Raw genomic sequence first — 15874 nt, forward strand, 5'->3', positions numbered from 1 at the left:
GGGGGGGGTAAAAATAAGATGACCCTCGGGCTCCGGAAACCCAAGCGAAAAAGGCTTAGGTAGGCAAATGGTAAAACCAAGGTTGGGCCTTGCTGGAGGAGTTTTATTCAAAGCGAACTGTCAGGGAGGTCCCATAAATCACCCAACCGCGTTAGGGACGCAAACTCCGGGAACATAACACCGGTATGACGGAAACTAGGGCGGCAGGAGTGGAACAAAACACCAGGCATAAGGCCGAGCCTTCCACCCTTTACCAAGTATATAGATGCATTAATTAAAGAAGATATTGTGATATCCCAACATAATCATGTCCATCATGGAGCAATCTTCAACTTCACCTGCAACTAACAACGCTATAAGAGGGGCTGAGCAAAGCGGTAACATAGTCAAACAACGGTTTGCTAGGAAGGGTGAAAAAGGTTAGAGGCTGTCATGGAAAATTGGGAGGCTTGATCAACAAGAGATAGGTAGCGCGGCAAAGCGATAGAATGAAGCAACTAGCATAGCAATGATAGTAGTGAGATCCAAGGTGACGGTCATCTTGCCTGAAATCCCGCAAGGAAGAAGAACGAGTCCATGAAGAAGATGAAGCCATGAAGACGAACCAAGCGTAGACGAATGAATCCTCACGATCGCAACGAAACAGGAACTTACGAGAAGGAGCACAACCGGAAAGAAGCAAACAACAAGGTAAACACACAACACATAGACAAGGCATGACACACAACCAAGTATGATGCATGACAAAGGCTACATGAAGCTACTCATGGCAAGAGATGATGCAAACAAGAGCAACACATCAAGGCAAGTTTAAATGAGGCCGGGAACAACATATAACAAATCCGGTAAGTCCTCATATGCAAATTTTGAAATTGGTCCAGATCTGAATAAACCTTATGTTCAAGTTGTTAAACAGCAAGTGAAGATGCACCAAGATGATCTACACGAAATTCTAGTCAAGTTACATATAAAGTTCATTAGATTTGGAGCTACGGCCTAGAAGATATGAGCAAAACAAGTTAAACATGGCATTGATGCAAAATGCATACAAACATCAAGCAAACACATCAAAACAAGGATGCAACATGATAATATGAAACTACATGCAAAATCAAGCAAGTTTCATATAGAGCACACTCAAAACGGAGCAATGGTTCAACACACACATGAAACAAGTTTAAAGGACAAGCTGTCCAAAACAGCAACTAGGAATCTTGTAAACAACTAAACAACATGCTACAACATCTCAACATGAAAACAAAAGACATGGACATAATGTAAAGGTAAAGCATGACAAAACATGAACACTGAGTTATCTCTAGAAATCATTAGAACATGCTCAAAAACACATGGCAAGATTACAAATTTAACATTCTTAAGAAGTTGATCCCCACTATTACCTATTCTCTCATCATGCACACTATCCACATCAGCAATCAACATGCAACCATCCACTTCTTTCCACCTGAGCAGTCTAGCCACATCATCGATTACACATCAGCATTCTATTAGGCTGGTCATAGTGGGGAGTAACTTAGAGTAGTAACATGCACACGTTACTACTCTATGTTACTACCCTTATAGTGGGAAGTGTCATATGTGTAGTAACATATACATGCTCATTTATTGTCTTGTAGACTCATTTTGCATTGGAAAGCGCTATGTGATGGTAACATATTAGGTTACTCTATTTGCCTCTTTCCTCATTAATTAGTTGCCACATTAACATTTTTGCTTATGTGGCATCTATGTTACTACCTATGTTACTCCCACTATGACCAGCCTTAGTCACTTACATACGGACCAACCACTACAGGTACACCAGCCGGCACATAATCGTTCAGTTAATTTCTAAAGGGACCGCTGCGACCTTTCGGCTAATCGTGAGATTTAATTTCCACTCAGTTGGCATTAGTTCTTCCATATTCTGTAACCGGCGATATAGAGCTGAGACCCAGTGCCTTATCAACTCCCCACGAAATTTTGCTTGAACGTCTTTTCTTCCCTATCATGAAGGCTCGCTCCTCCATCGCCCGTCCACACCAAAGGTTCTAATGCTCCTCCCACCGGCCGGCCGTTCCAGCCAAAGCGTCTTCGTGTGTCTACATACGCGGCGCCTACATCCTCCGGTCGTCCATGCAGGCGAGGGCGGTCGCACAACCGCTAGGAACCTACTACAACGGAAATGCCAAAACGGCGCTACTCCTATTTGACGCCATGGCGGCCGCCGGCTGGCTTGCCGAGACCCCAGGCCACCACTCGCCGCTGACCACTGAGGTGCCCTTCTACAATAGCTATATATACTCATTAGAACTAAGCTGTGGATTTTTACCCTTTTTGACCATTTCCAAATAATAAAGCGTTGAACATTGAAGAGTCCTTGGGCCATAATCAAGATTGGTTTGTTCTAGTTTATTTGATTTTTATAATCCCTCTTATCCTTTTTCCCATAGCATCTGGAATCCTTCTTCCTGCGCTCTTGAGTTCTCTTCAACCTTTGGATCGCCGGTAATCCCACCCCATAGAGGTAGGCATTGATGTTAGCTTCTTGATGCATATTTATTTTTTCTGCAGAGATTAACACTGTGCAATGTATGATGAGATACCCTAACGTAGTTCCTTAGTCACCGCAAAAAAAGTAGTTACTTAGTGATTATCTGCATACTGTATTTAGATGTTTTTGCAATATCATGGTTTGTTCTTTTATGCTTGCAGATGAACAGGGCAGTGTAGGCATATTTTACGCAAATCAGTTTGACCACACACAAAACTGAAGGACGGCAACCTTTCTCCTCTTGAATCAGGATCTCACCTACATGACTGACCAAGATTTTTTCTTCAGCTGAATTTGGCTAATTTTATTACTGCAAAACTTCGGTAAGTGTCGAGTTTTCTGCTTCAACTTCTCATGCATGTACACTATAAAAAACTGCTGTTGCAGAGATACGAGATGCCCTCACAATTTCAACCTTATTGTTTTCTTCGCAGAGATAGGAGTATTCGGTTTGGTATTTCCTAAATGAAGCCTGGCAGATCATGATGCTTAAGTTTGCACCATAAAACACCCAGGCGCTAATTCTCTCTTCCATTACTTTATTTTATTGATGCCTCGAGCATTGTTTTTGTGACAAAGTAGCTGCAACTGTGTAGATTACAACTATTATTTCAAGTTAAATACATTCTGAATTCCAAACCCACATGTACTAACCTTTATATCCCCTATTTCTGATCACATTCTAATGAATGAGCACGGCTATATATTCCTACAACGGAAATTGCCTTTGGTGGCCGAGCTCACTAGAGGCCTCCAGATTCAAAATTCAAATTTCATCAAAATTCATATTTTCACAGTTCAAAAAATTCTGAAAAAAGTACAGATATACATGAAGGCATAACACATATGTGTGTAAATTTTCAAGGCAAAACATGTTGAAATGAGGGCTGTGCAAAAAAGACAAATCTAAGCTTATTTAACACATGATACTATTCATCCTCCCATGCCATGAATTTGTTGTCTTTTTTGTACAGGTCGCATTTCAACTTATTTCATCATGAAATTTTACACACATGAGGGTTACATCCTTGCATTCAGAATTTTTTTGAAACATAAAAATTTGAATTTGAATTGTTTTCAAGAATAAAGGCCTCCATGAAGCTCGGCCTCCAAAACGCCATTCTCTACTATCTTCTCCTCATACCGAAAGACATAGAGCATCACCAATCAGGAACAGATTCTCCATCGCTACAAAATACTAACTCCGTCCTAAAATATATGACGTTTTTCAGTTAAAATTGAGCTAAAAAACATCTTATATTTTGGATTTTTGGACGGAGGAAGTATAGGATGTCAATATCTTTTTACGCATAATTATCTCCTGCGTCGAATACTGTGTGAGTTTGTGTACATATGCTGTACTAAGTGGCATCAAATATGTCTTTTGTTATGACATTCCTCTTAGTTTTTCCTCTCAACTCTAGGACAAATGTGATTAGCACAACTAACATATTAGGGTTCTCTAAAACTATTTTCATATTTTATTCTTTGCTTCATTAACCAATTGCTTCTCCCATTTTGGTCCGCAAATCCTTACATCAACACATGGGGAACTCACACTGGTTGTCCATGTACTTGCCAATTGTAAAATTTGGCGATATGAAAGTTGGAACTTCTAGCGATACAATGCTATGGGTGTTGCTATATAGATGTCTTGCAGTCATAAGAATGTGCAAGATATGTTATTTTTAAAAATGTTAATACACAATTAATTCAGGAGTGAATGTATTGAAAGTCATAAATGGTATTTATATTATGATTTTTAATATAAGGCTTTTACCAGACAATGAAGGTATCAATACGGCACGTGCATGTACAATTTTATGTTTTTCTTAAGCATTGTAGCATAGTACTACACTATATAAATAGTTCAACCGTAGAAATCACACAATCTAATTTCAACTAAACTATTGCTACTGATCTCGCAACAACGCGCGGGGAATTGTCTAGTAATAACAGTTTTCAGGTTTAGCAGAAATAACATCAGATTGCAATGTTCAGAGCTATCAAACAACATGTTACATGAACTTATCATGGCAAACAAAGGCATGACATGCTAGTACTAAAGACAAAGAACAAATATCCCTTACTGAATTAATTACAAGCATCCGTGCAAACATGGCAAATGATATGACAGATTCAGACATGGCAGGAATAACGATAAGCAGGTATGTTGGTAAGCTTGTACCACTCACCACAGAGCAATACATGACATGACAAGGTGACCAACAGTAAGAATACATGTTTATGAAGCTAAGCATGGCAAGAGCAAGTTCATAGGGTGCACACACAAAATACAACGAAAAAGACAAATCAGCAAGTTCTGTTAACAGACAACAGTTAACATCATATAGCACTCTTGCAACGATGATTAGGGCATCAAGATGATCTCAAACAAGCATGGCACAATGGAATGAAATGTAGTGCATCTCATGACGAACATTTTGACATATCATGTGCATGAAACGGAGCTATGGATGCAGAGTTATGATGCAATGAACAGAGGCATAAAATGTAGAAAATTAAGGACTTGGGGGAAAATGGGGCAACCTTGCAGATCTAGGGTTTTCGGGCGCGGATCCCAAGGCTCATCGGAGAACTCGCCGGAGTTGACGGGGAAGACGCCGGAGGTAGCCGCCGGCGAGGGGAGCGCCGGATCCGAGGTGCGGAGGTCGCCGGCGAGGTCCTGAGAGGTCGGGGCGGCGACGGCGGGTCTCCGGGCGGCCGCGCTCGGAGCAGCCCGAGCGGTGGAGAGCGGCGCCGGCGAGAGGAGCTGGGTAGCGAGGGTGGCGGAGGTTGGCTGGCGGCGAGCGACGGGGAGGAGCTTTGTCGGGAGGAGCGGCGCGCTGGCGGAGGCGGCGGTCGGCGGCGGGGAGCTCAGGCGACAACGCGGGCGAGGCGGACGGCGAGGAGGCGGAGAGGCAAGGCGGCAGCCGGCGGCAGAGGCGCAGGGCGAGGCGGACGGGCCAGGCGGCAGCGGCGCACGGGCTCGCGCGGGCCGGATCTGGGCCACACGGGCCGCGCGGTGGTGGGAGGCGGCGGAGGCCACGTGGTGCGCTGGGATACGTCGGGCGGCGGCGGCGGACGTGTCCGGCCATCGCGGACGCGTCCGGTGGCGGCGGAGGGTGTTTTTTAGGGTTAGGGTGGGTTTGATCCGCGAATTTCGGGGGAGGGGACCTATTTATAGATAGAGGGAGCTAGGAGAGTCGAAATGAGGAGCGGTTTTCGCCCACACGATCGTGATCGAACGACCGAGAGCATGGAGGGGGTTTAGATGGGTTATGGGCTGTGGTGAAGAGGGGCTGGGCTACAAAGAGAAGGGGGTTTACGGTTACCCGGTTAACCGTTGGGGCGTCAAACGACCTCCAAATGAAACGAAATTTGACGGGCGGTCTACCGGTGCTATACCAAGGCCACTCAGCAAACCTCGGTCCATTCCGAGAATGTTTTCTCCCGCTGATGAAACAAGGTCTGAGACGGGCGACGGGTGCGCGTGAGAGGTCTGGACTCCAAACGGACAACAGAGAGAACCGGCGGAACCCGAACGGATGCAAGTTTTGAAAAACATGCAGATGAAATGCAGATGATGACATGGCAAAATGCAACATGCAAGCAAATGACATGGCAACGACGGCGAATAACTGGCAGACACCTGGCGCATCGAATCCGGGGCGTTACATCTCTCTCAGGTAAAATAGCATAGAACATGTGTAGCGCTCCTGATTCATCATATTGAAGCATGCAGATGAACCCATCTCCCTATGGTGGGTTGCGCTTCTAATTGCTGCCCCTAGTACTTCTCTGTGATCCTTCACAATTTTGTTCCAGTCTTTAACTATTAAGACTTGCTCTCTTCTAGAAATCCTGAATGAACTCATGTGCAATGTAGGATGTCTTTGCCGTATGCTAACCATGGACATGCAGCCTTTAGCCTCGATCTACTGAGGTACAACTATCATCGGGAGTCCCTCTTGAATAACATCGTAGTAACATACTTAGCAATGAAGTTTAGCTTAAAAAATAATGTATGCAAAAGATGCACTGAGGACAAATAGTAAAAATCTTACCATCTTTCCTAAATAGATGTGACCATAGTTCAGTACGAACACTATTGGTCGCACGTTTTGAGTACTAAGATTTTAAAGTTTAGGAAAATAATTTGTCTTGACAGTATGAAGATCCTCAAGCCATGAAACATAATGACTTATCTCCTTGCAGTTTAGTTCAGCCCTGGGAAAGTAGTAGGTCATGTCTACCAAGCGCCAGACATGGTTGCTTGAATGGAAATAAGCTGTCAATAGAAATTAGTTGTCAACTATTTTTGAATAAACAATATCCAAGACATAAATATGGTTGAGAAACTCACATAATGGTAGAACTAGAGGCGTCTGCATATCGACCCAGATCTCGATATTATCTTCAATATCATCTTCCGGACGAATATCAAAGGTGATAAACATATCAGGCTCAAATGCATAAGCCTTGCATAGTGCTCTCCATTGTTTGCATTCAAAATGGGTGTAGGTGTCTGAATTGTATAATTTTGCGGCAAAACTATAACCATGCTCGGTCCTCAAGTTAACTCTTTTTACCTCCATAGTTTTCATAGTACTGAAATCAACCTTATCAAAGACGTACATTCTTGCATGGCAGGGGATACGCTAGTAGAGCAGTAAAAAATTAAAATTATAAGTTGAACCAAAAGAAGCAGAAGTCATTCTTAATTACGAAAAAAGACTTGTGACTTACTGTATGCACCGCGAAGGTGTCATCCAGCTTGATGCTGAAGCGCCTACCACCAACTAGGTGAGGCCTGCCGCACAAACCACGCTTGTCTTGGCAGTATTCGCACATACGAATTCCTTTTCGTCATCAGACATTTCCTATGTTCATAGTTGAAACATCAATTAAAAATTGACTGAAGGCAACTACCAGGAAACTCAACACATAGATCACTATTACTCAATATGCAACAGGTTGACTTTAGGTCTGTCGAGTCTTCCTTCCTAAACTCTCATCTCACGTATATGGTGGGCACCCCCTCTCTGATATTGCGACCGTTGGTGATGGATGTTACTCCTCCTTTCCCTAGTGCATTACAAATATCTAGCACAAGGAAAATAAGGAGAAGCGACCCCCATGATAACAGCTGGCATTCTTGTTCTCTCATATATGGTGGACACTCCCTCACCGATTTTTTGACCGTCGATGATGGTCGCTACTCCTTCTTCCCCTAGTGCATAACAAAGGTCTAGCACAAAGAGAAGAAGGAAAAGCGACCCCCACGACAACATTCGACATTCTTCTCTCATATATGGTGGAGATTCCCCCTCACCGATTTTTGGACCGTCATGTATGGAGCCCCGACAGACTTAAAGTCAACTCAAAATGTCATTTAATTATATTTCTAGCAAATCCGGGGCACTCAATATTTCCTACAAATTCTAGCACAAGTCATGCTTAAATTCACGAAAAAATCCAGCATGACCTTTGCTAAAATAGGGCATATCGAGAGCCTGAAATTTCCTGGAACGGAAATGAATCAACAACACTCCGGCAAAACATAGATTACTCGGAAATGAATGAACACTTCGCACATGAGCATAAACTGGTGCTCATTGCATTTCAACGGTTCAATATTGACAAAAACATTTCAATATATCTTATAATCTGAACATTTCATTTGGTTAAGAAGCATAACTAAATACCCTAGTTCTGATGTAGAGGAAGGTGGAGAAGGAGGAGGTGGACTTTTAGCTCACCGACTCGGGTGTAGAGGAAGTGGAGGTAGCTCGGATGACGATCACTCCAAGGAGACACGACTAAGCCTGCATATTCTACCAAGTAAATTTTTAATTAGATCATCAAATCTCATATAGCATTCTTTGATGACAAAGTGATAATGACATAAATTCAACTAGTTCTATTAATTAAACTAATTCAACTAAGCATTACTAAAAATAAACTAGTTTTATTAATTTTCTTACTAAATATAAACTAGTTCTATAGTAAAATTTTAATTAGATCATCAAAACTCATATACCTAAATTTTCTTACTAAAAATAAACTAGTTATATTAATTCAACTAGTTCAACCGAGCACTTACTATAAATAAAAAAATTAATTTTCTTACTAATTCAACCAAGCACTTACTAATTCAACTAAGCACTTACTAATTCAACTAAGAACAGTAATAAATTTTTAACTAGTTGGGAGGGAGGAGGAGGGAGGTGGGGGTGGGAGGAGGGAGGAGAGAGGAGGATGGGGAGGAGGGAGGAGGGGGCGGGCCGAAGGAGGAGGAGGAGGGGAGGAGGGAGGAGGGGGTGGGAGGAGGGAGGAGAGAGGAGGAGCGAGAGGAGGGTTGCCGATGGAGGGCTTGGCCGGAGGAGGAGGGAGGAGGGAGGAGGGGGCAGCCGAAGGAGGAGGGAGGGGCGCGTTAGGAATAAGGGAGGAGAGAGGAGGAGGAGGAGGAAGGAGGAAGGAGGGAAGGAGGGGCTACCTCAGTGGACGAAGTGCAGGATCGTCGGCGGCGGACGACGGGGGCCGGGGTGCGGGGAGATAGGCCGCATTTAGCAGTAGCGCGTGTTAGGATAAAGCACTACAACTAAATTCCCATAGCAGTAGCGCTTTATCACGTAAAAGCGCTACTGCTATTCCTCTAGCAGTAGCGAATTCTACAAAACGCGCTACTGCTAAGCTAAGGCTAAGCATGTAAGAAAAGACATTCAAAAATACATTGGTCATCAATGATCTTTTTGTGTAGAATCTTGTCAATAGGAATCTTCGCAAAACCGGCGAAGATTCCTATTGCGGCTACAGATCCTACACATAGAGTTCAATCAAGACCAAGTGGTTGTGATGGTTTGAGAAGTTATGTATTTAAGGTGGTAAACACCCTGTTCGCGGAGTGAGGTGGGACTAAACTTAGTTGCATGTTAGCAGCAGCGAGTGTTGGCAAAACATGCTGCTGCTGAGTTCAATAGCAGCAACGCGTTTACAGAATAGGCGCTACTACTATTCCTAGTCTGGTGGCTACATCGTGGCAATATTAGTAGTAGCGTTGTTTTTCTCTAACGCGCTAATGCTATGTTTATATCAGTAGCACTGTTGCAGCACACGCGCTACTGCTAAGTAGCAGTAGCGCCTAATTTTGGGCCGCGCTGCTGGTAAGATTCTGTGTATAAGGTTTCCCTAGTAGTGACAATCCACCAACTCTTGCTCAGACAATGATATAAGCTTGCCAATTTTGAGCTTAACGATGCCCTCTGTAGCAGCGATAACAGAAAACGCTCAACAACAACCTACACATGGTCATGTATTGGTAGATACTATAAGACAACATTCTAAAAAAAAGTAAACATATATCCAATACGTCATTATCCTTAATATACTCACCACATTGGCCCTCATCCTTGATGGGAGTAATTGCACCTTTGGTCCTCCAGTCTTTGGTGTCCGGAAGTGCATCGAGACTTACATTCTCATACTTGAATCCGGTAGGAACCCTCTCCAAGCTTGGTTTGTACCCCTTGTTAGCCTTTGTCATCTTGAACTCCTTGTTGGTTTGGTCGGTGAACTGTTTGCCCAAATAGAACTTGCGTTTCTCGGTGTTATATAACTCGATGAACCCCACATTGGCCTTGAACACCTCAAATCGATGTGCCTTCTCAGTAGTGTCCTTGTACACACGGTTGTATTGCATCATCCAGCTCTCGTGCCTTGCCACCATCAACAAGTCATCGTTGAGCTCCCAAGCTGCTAGGACTAACTGCAGAAGCATAGGCACCCGAGTATACTAAGGATCAAAGCATAAGCTCACCGGAGGGAGGAGCTTAGTGTGGTGGTGGGGGGAGGGGGCGCGGGGTGGGGGGCACTGGCCGATCGGGGTGCGGGCGTGGGGGGCCGCGGGGTGGGGAGGGGTGCACCGACCGCACCGACCGGTAGGGAGACGACCGCGGGAGGGGGGTCGGCGGGAGGGCAGCGCCGGTTGGTGAGGGTGGAGCAGTGGAGAGTAGAGTGGCACGGGAAAAAGAAACAACCGGGGGAGTAAGCTTAAGTGGCCGACACTACCTTTACCGAGCGGTTGTCGGTGCGACACCCGGAAAAGAAATCAACCCTGGATCTAGGTTTTATTTTACCAAGAGGGGCTCTCGGAGAAGTAATCAAACCTAGATCTTTGTTTTCATTTACCGAGAGGCGCAATCTCATTCTAGGAAATGACACGAGAGCCGAGAGCCACTCTCGGTAATATCATTCATGCATGGCCTAGGTATGCCACAAGGACATCACAAAGGATTTCCCATGCCGCTACCGGGTATGATTTTGATGTGCCGCCTTGCTGATCTACAATTCCCAATGATGAAACCCTAGTAGAGCAATAAATTTCTCAAATAGTGCACGCGTGCCCGAAAATGTGGGGGCGTGTCATGCGATTGCCTCCTTTTGAGAGCATGAGAAGTTTCGAGGCCAACGGGGCACATGACCTTCACTTCCCGCACAAACCGAACACGTTCCCTGTCGATACCTAGAGCCTAGCTCTAGAAGATGGTGCGGTTTACAAGCGGCCTCAGGGGAGGATTATTCTAAATGCGCCAAAAAATTTACCACACCCTACAGGGGCCATGTGATGACAGCGTGTTAGCTCTCGAGGAATTTCGGCATCATATGATTTTTCAAGGATTTCAACAGTTGCATCGGGCATTGCCACCGTGGTACTTTCGGTAACCCGGTGGAAGGGCATGCCCCTCCCTCATCTGTGCAGGTCCTAGGCATGCCGCAAGGACATCACAAAGGATTTCCCATGCTGCTACCAGACATGTTTTTCATGTGTCGCCTTGCTAATCTGTAATTTCTAGCGATGAAACCCTAGTAGAGCATTTAATTTCTCGAATATTGCACGTGTGCCCGAAAAATGCGGGGGCATGGCACGTGTCATGTGATTTCCTCCTTTGAGAGCACGAGAAGTTTCGAGGTCAATAGGGTAATAGGACCCGCACAAAGCAGACACGTTCCCTCTCGATACCCAGAGACTAGTTTGGAGATAGTGCGGTTTACAAGCAGCCTCAGGGGAGGTTTATTCGAAATGCGCCCAAACTTTTAACACACCCTACACGGGCCATGTAATGACACCATGCCAACTCTCGAGGAATTTCAGCATCATACAATTTTTCAAGGATTTCAACGGTTGCATTAGGCATTGCCACCAAGGTACTTTTGGTAACCTGGTGGCAGGGCATGCGCCTCCCTCGTTTGTGCAGGGCGTAGGCATGCCGCAAGGACATCACAAAGGATTTCCCATGAACCAACCGGGAAAGTTTGATGGGAGCCTTATCTTTAGAGAGAGCTACACTCGGAATTGTTGCGTTACCAAGAGCGGCGCTCAATATAGGTATAGTTGGACCATAAAGTTAATACATATTCTTAATTATGAACACCAAAGTTTAATTAAGTTGTTGGACTTTTGGACAATGTACAAAGGTAGGCGAGGTGGAACCAAATAGGGAACCGTTAATTTTTCGAGCGCTCCTCTCGGTAAAGAAGTCAAACCATGGCCGTGCCATTAACCGCCGCCTGATGTGACATGTGGCAAAACATTGCCGTGCGGCACTGCTTGACTCTCGGCAAATAGTGCCTTTGCCGAGTGTTGCCGTTTTGCCGAGGTATACTCTCGGCAATATCATGTGTTTGCCGAGGTTCTCCTTTTACCGGGAGCGGCGCTCGGTGTTGTTTACTTTGCCGAGTGTCCATGATTTGGCTCTCCGCGAAGAGCCTTGCACCCGGCATATACGAAAATCCAGTAGTGTATGCTCAAGAGTGAGATAACCATATTTAATAGTCAACCAGCCACCTGAGTAGAAGACTAGGGGTGGTGAATTGTAATAATCATGAAGAAAAGAAAGCTCATCTGCAAACACCCTGAACACCCTTTCATGTTCACCATTCTCTAGCAAGACAGTTCTGCCAAATCTGAGGGTCTCGGTTGAGATCACATCCGTGGGTTTGTACCTTGCAAATCGACACCTTAGGAACTTAAACAATGCAAATGACAAGCATATATCATTCAGAAATTTGTTGTCTAACCGCCAAACTTTGTCAATGGTCACCAAGCTGCCGTCTTGAAGTACCCCCAAGTTCTTTCTGAACATGTAACCATGAGGTTGCTTTTCTAATTTCTATTCGTCCTCACCCATAACTACACATTACAAAAAAAAAAGACACATCCGTGACATTTTGGGACGAACGAATTTTTTTCCTATCATACTTATGACACTTCTATGACGACAATTGTGACAAAACCCGGTATCATCATAGATGTTGTGGGCTCCTACTTCTATGACAAAAAATTATGAAATGGGCTTTTGTCCTGGGTGGGCCGGAGACACAGCTGCATGACATTCTTTGGGCCGTCCATGACGGAAAAAACCGTGGTAGAAGCGAGGGCGAGGAAAATTTCGGGGAGTTCCCGGTTATGGTGGGTGGTCGGGGGACGAGCAATACGTGTTTCTCTCGTACCGAACGCGCGTGGGTGCGAGGCATTGGGCTCTAACTGAACCCGAGCGAGGCGTCGCCTAACTGAACCCGAGCGATTGCACTGCAAGCTACGCGTTACTAAACCCGAGCGATCGAGCGATTCCTTCGCTACTGCTGCTAACTGAAGCCGATCGATGCTGCCTCTGGATGAACAGTGAGCGTTGCTGGGGAGGGGGGGGGGTTGGATGAACAGTGAGTGTTGCTGGGGGGTTTGGATGAATAGTTCCCCGTGGTGTTGCCGCTGGATGAACAAGACCCCGATCGATCGAGCCGGTTGGGGCTGGATGAACAGGACGCCATGGAGGGCTGGATGAATAGGACAACCCTGTGGAGGGCTGGTTGAACACCAGCCGGTGGGGGCCTGGATGAACAGTAGCCCGTGCAGGGGTGGTTGAACAGGACCCCGTGGAGAGGGCTGGTTGAACAGTAGCCGGTGGAGTAGCGCATGGTGGAGGCTAGATGAACAGGAGCCCGTGGATGAAAAGTCACAGGTGGAGGCTGGAGGAGGTCGACAGTGGAAGAATAGTAGTCCATGGAGGCTGGAGGAGGTCGGCGGTGGATGAACAGTAGCCCTTGGAGGCTAGAGGAGGTCGACGGTGGAGATGAACAGTATCCCGTGGAGTCCCATTTTACGGTACGCCACACCCCTCCCGATGAACAGGACCCCCGTTTCGACTGTAGCACTCGAACACAAGTCCGTTTCCTCCGTTTTGCGGTACACCACACCCCTCCTGATTAACAGGACCCCGTTTCGACCGTAGGAGGTCCAAGGAAGTCCATTTCCTCCGTTGTGTGGTACGCCAGGCCTCGTTTCCATTGGCTGTTCCGTCCAAGCCCTCCAGATGAACACGACGACGCATTCCATTTCGACCCAGCTGGTTGGCTTCCCATTAAGACAATGACGATGCTGTTACTCCATTCTGACCCAGCCATGTACACAAGCCCTGGCCATACGTATGCGCGAGTAGGCGTTCGAGACCCCACCCGTATGTAGGTACGTGGCCGTATTTACTTTCTTGCACCCTGGCCGTTGTACGTACGTGTACATGCTACGTGCGCGCCTCTACTACGACACGTGCACGCCTCTACTATGACATGTGCACGCCTCTACATTGACCAGTACGTACGTACATGTTCGCGACCAGAATGATCGACTAGGTGGGTCCCGACTGTCAGGCACTTCATTGCGTGCAAAGATGTAGCTGGTGGGTCCCTGCAGTCAGGGGGGGGGGCGAATCGATTTTTTTGCCCGGACGCACTTCCATGCGTGGGAAGATGTTGCTGGTGACGATGGTCCGTCCGGTGGGTCCCTACTGTAAGGTGGAGGAATAATTATTTTGCGCATAATAAGGAGGCACTTCCTTGTGGCCTCCGTGGACCGAGCTGTCCGATGGAAGTCGTTCCTTGACCACGTTGACCACGCCGCACCGAGAGCACCAGGGCGGTGGACGACGGCGAGGGATAGGAAGGGGACGATGCGGCAGCGAAAGCCCACGCGGAGAGGAGTACGAGGGTTCACTGGTTCGGCTGCAGTGTGAGGCTGCCGTCGCTGCAGGGCCTGGTCAGCGGTGGGAATAGTAGGGGGCGGTGAGGCCTCCGCGGCAGCACAGCCGGCCACGGGAGGCAGGAGCATGCGGCACGACCGGCGCTGCTTTGAGTGGCTGGAACAAGAAGACTAGAGGTTGAAGAAGCACTACGGCCGTTGGATGGACATCGTACGGTCAATGGAACTAGAATCATTCATATTGACTAAGTTGACAAAGCCCTCCGTCCCCGTTGTCGGTGTCAAAACTGGTGGATCTTGGGTAGGGGTCCCGAACTGTGCATCTAAGGCTAATGGTAACAGGAGGCGGGGGACAAATGTTTACCTAGGTTCGGGCCCTCTCTATGGAGGTAATACCCTACTTCCTGCTTGATTGATCTTGATGAATATGAGTATTACAAGAGTTTATCTACCACGAGATCGTAATGGCTAAACCCTAGAAGCTAGCCTATTATTATGATTGTTCCTGTCCTACGGACTAAACCCTACGGTTTATATAGACACCGGAGGGGGCTAGGGTTACACGGGGTCGGTTACAGAGAAAGGAATCTTCATATCCGAATCGCCAAGCTTGCCTTCCACTCAAAGGAGAGTCCCATCCGGACACGGGATGAAGTCTTCTATCTTGTATCTTCATAGCCCAACAGTCCGGACCACGTATATAGTCTCGCTGTCCGAGGACCCCTTAATCCAGGACTCCCTTAGTAGCCCCTGAACCAGGCTTCAATGACGATGAGTCCGGTGCACAGATTGTCTTCGGCATTGCAAGGCGGGTTCCTTCTCCGAATACTTCAATGTAGATCTTGAACACCAGAATTGTGTCCGGCTCTGCAAAATAAATTCCACATAACACTGTAGAGAGTATAATATCCCACGAGTCCAATCTGCTGACAACTCACAGCATGACATCATGCCATGGCCCGGTCTTTTTTCGAACCGTTTTTAGCCTGTCCCTCCATATTTCGAGGTGCGGTTTTATTGGCACGTCTTGTCGAAGCAGAGATCGTGTCCCCTTATCACGAGATTCTCATCAATGCGGGTATGGGTAACCCAACAGTGAGCACAACACTTGGGGAATGAGTGAGTTTTAGGGCAAGTGGGGAGGCGCACGATTTTTACCGCCTTTATAAAGGGACAAGGATTCCCCTCTTTCACCCACGCCTTCTCTATTGCTTCCCCATTCTCGAGCTCCAGTGCCCAAGCTCTCATCCCTTCGGCCCAAAAAGCACTCCAACCATGTCCGGATC

At 46.4% G+C, this 15874-nt stretch overlaps 1 pseudogene; it reads right to left on the reverse strand.

Annotated features, from left to right (window-relative positions):
* The window catches only part of LOC123139548 (senescence-specific cysteine protease SAG39-like), a 24285-nt pseudogene extending 13951 nt beyond the window's left edge, over window positions 1-10334 (reverse strand).
* Between the last annotated feature and the right edge of the window lie 5540 nt (window positions 10335-15874).

This window comes from Triticum aestivum, chromosome 6B (assembly GCF_018294505.1).
Source record: "Triticum aestivum cultivar Chinese Spring chromosome 6B, IWGSC CS RefSeq v2.1, whole genome shotgun sequence".
NCBI classification, from domain to species: domain Eukaryota; kingdom Viridiplantae; phylum Streptophyta; class Magnoliopsida; order Poales; family Poaceae; genus Triticum; species Triticum aestivum.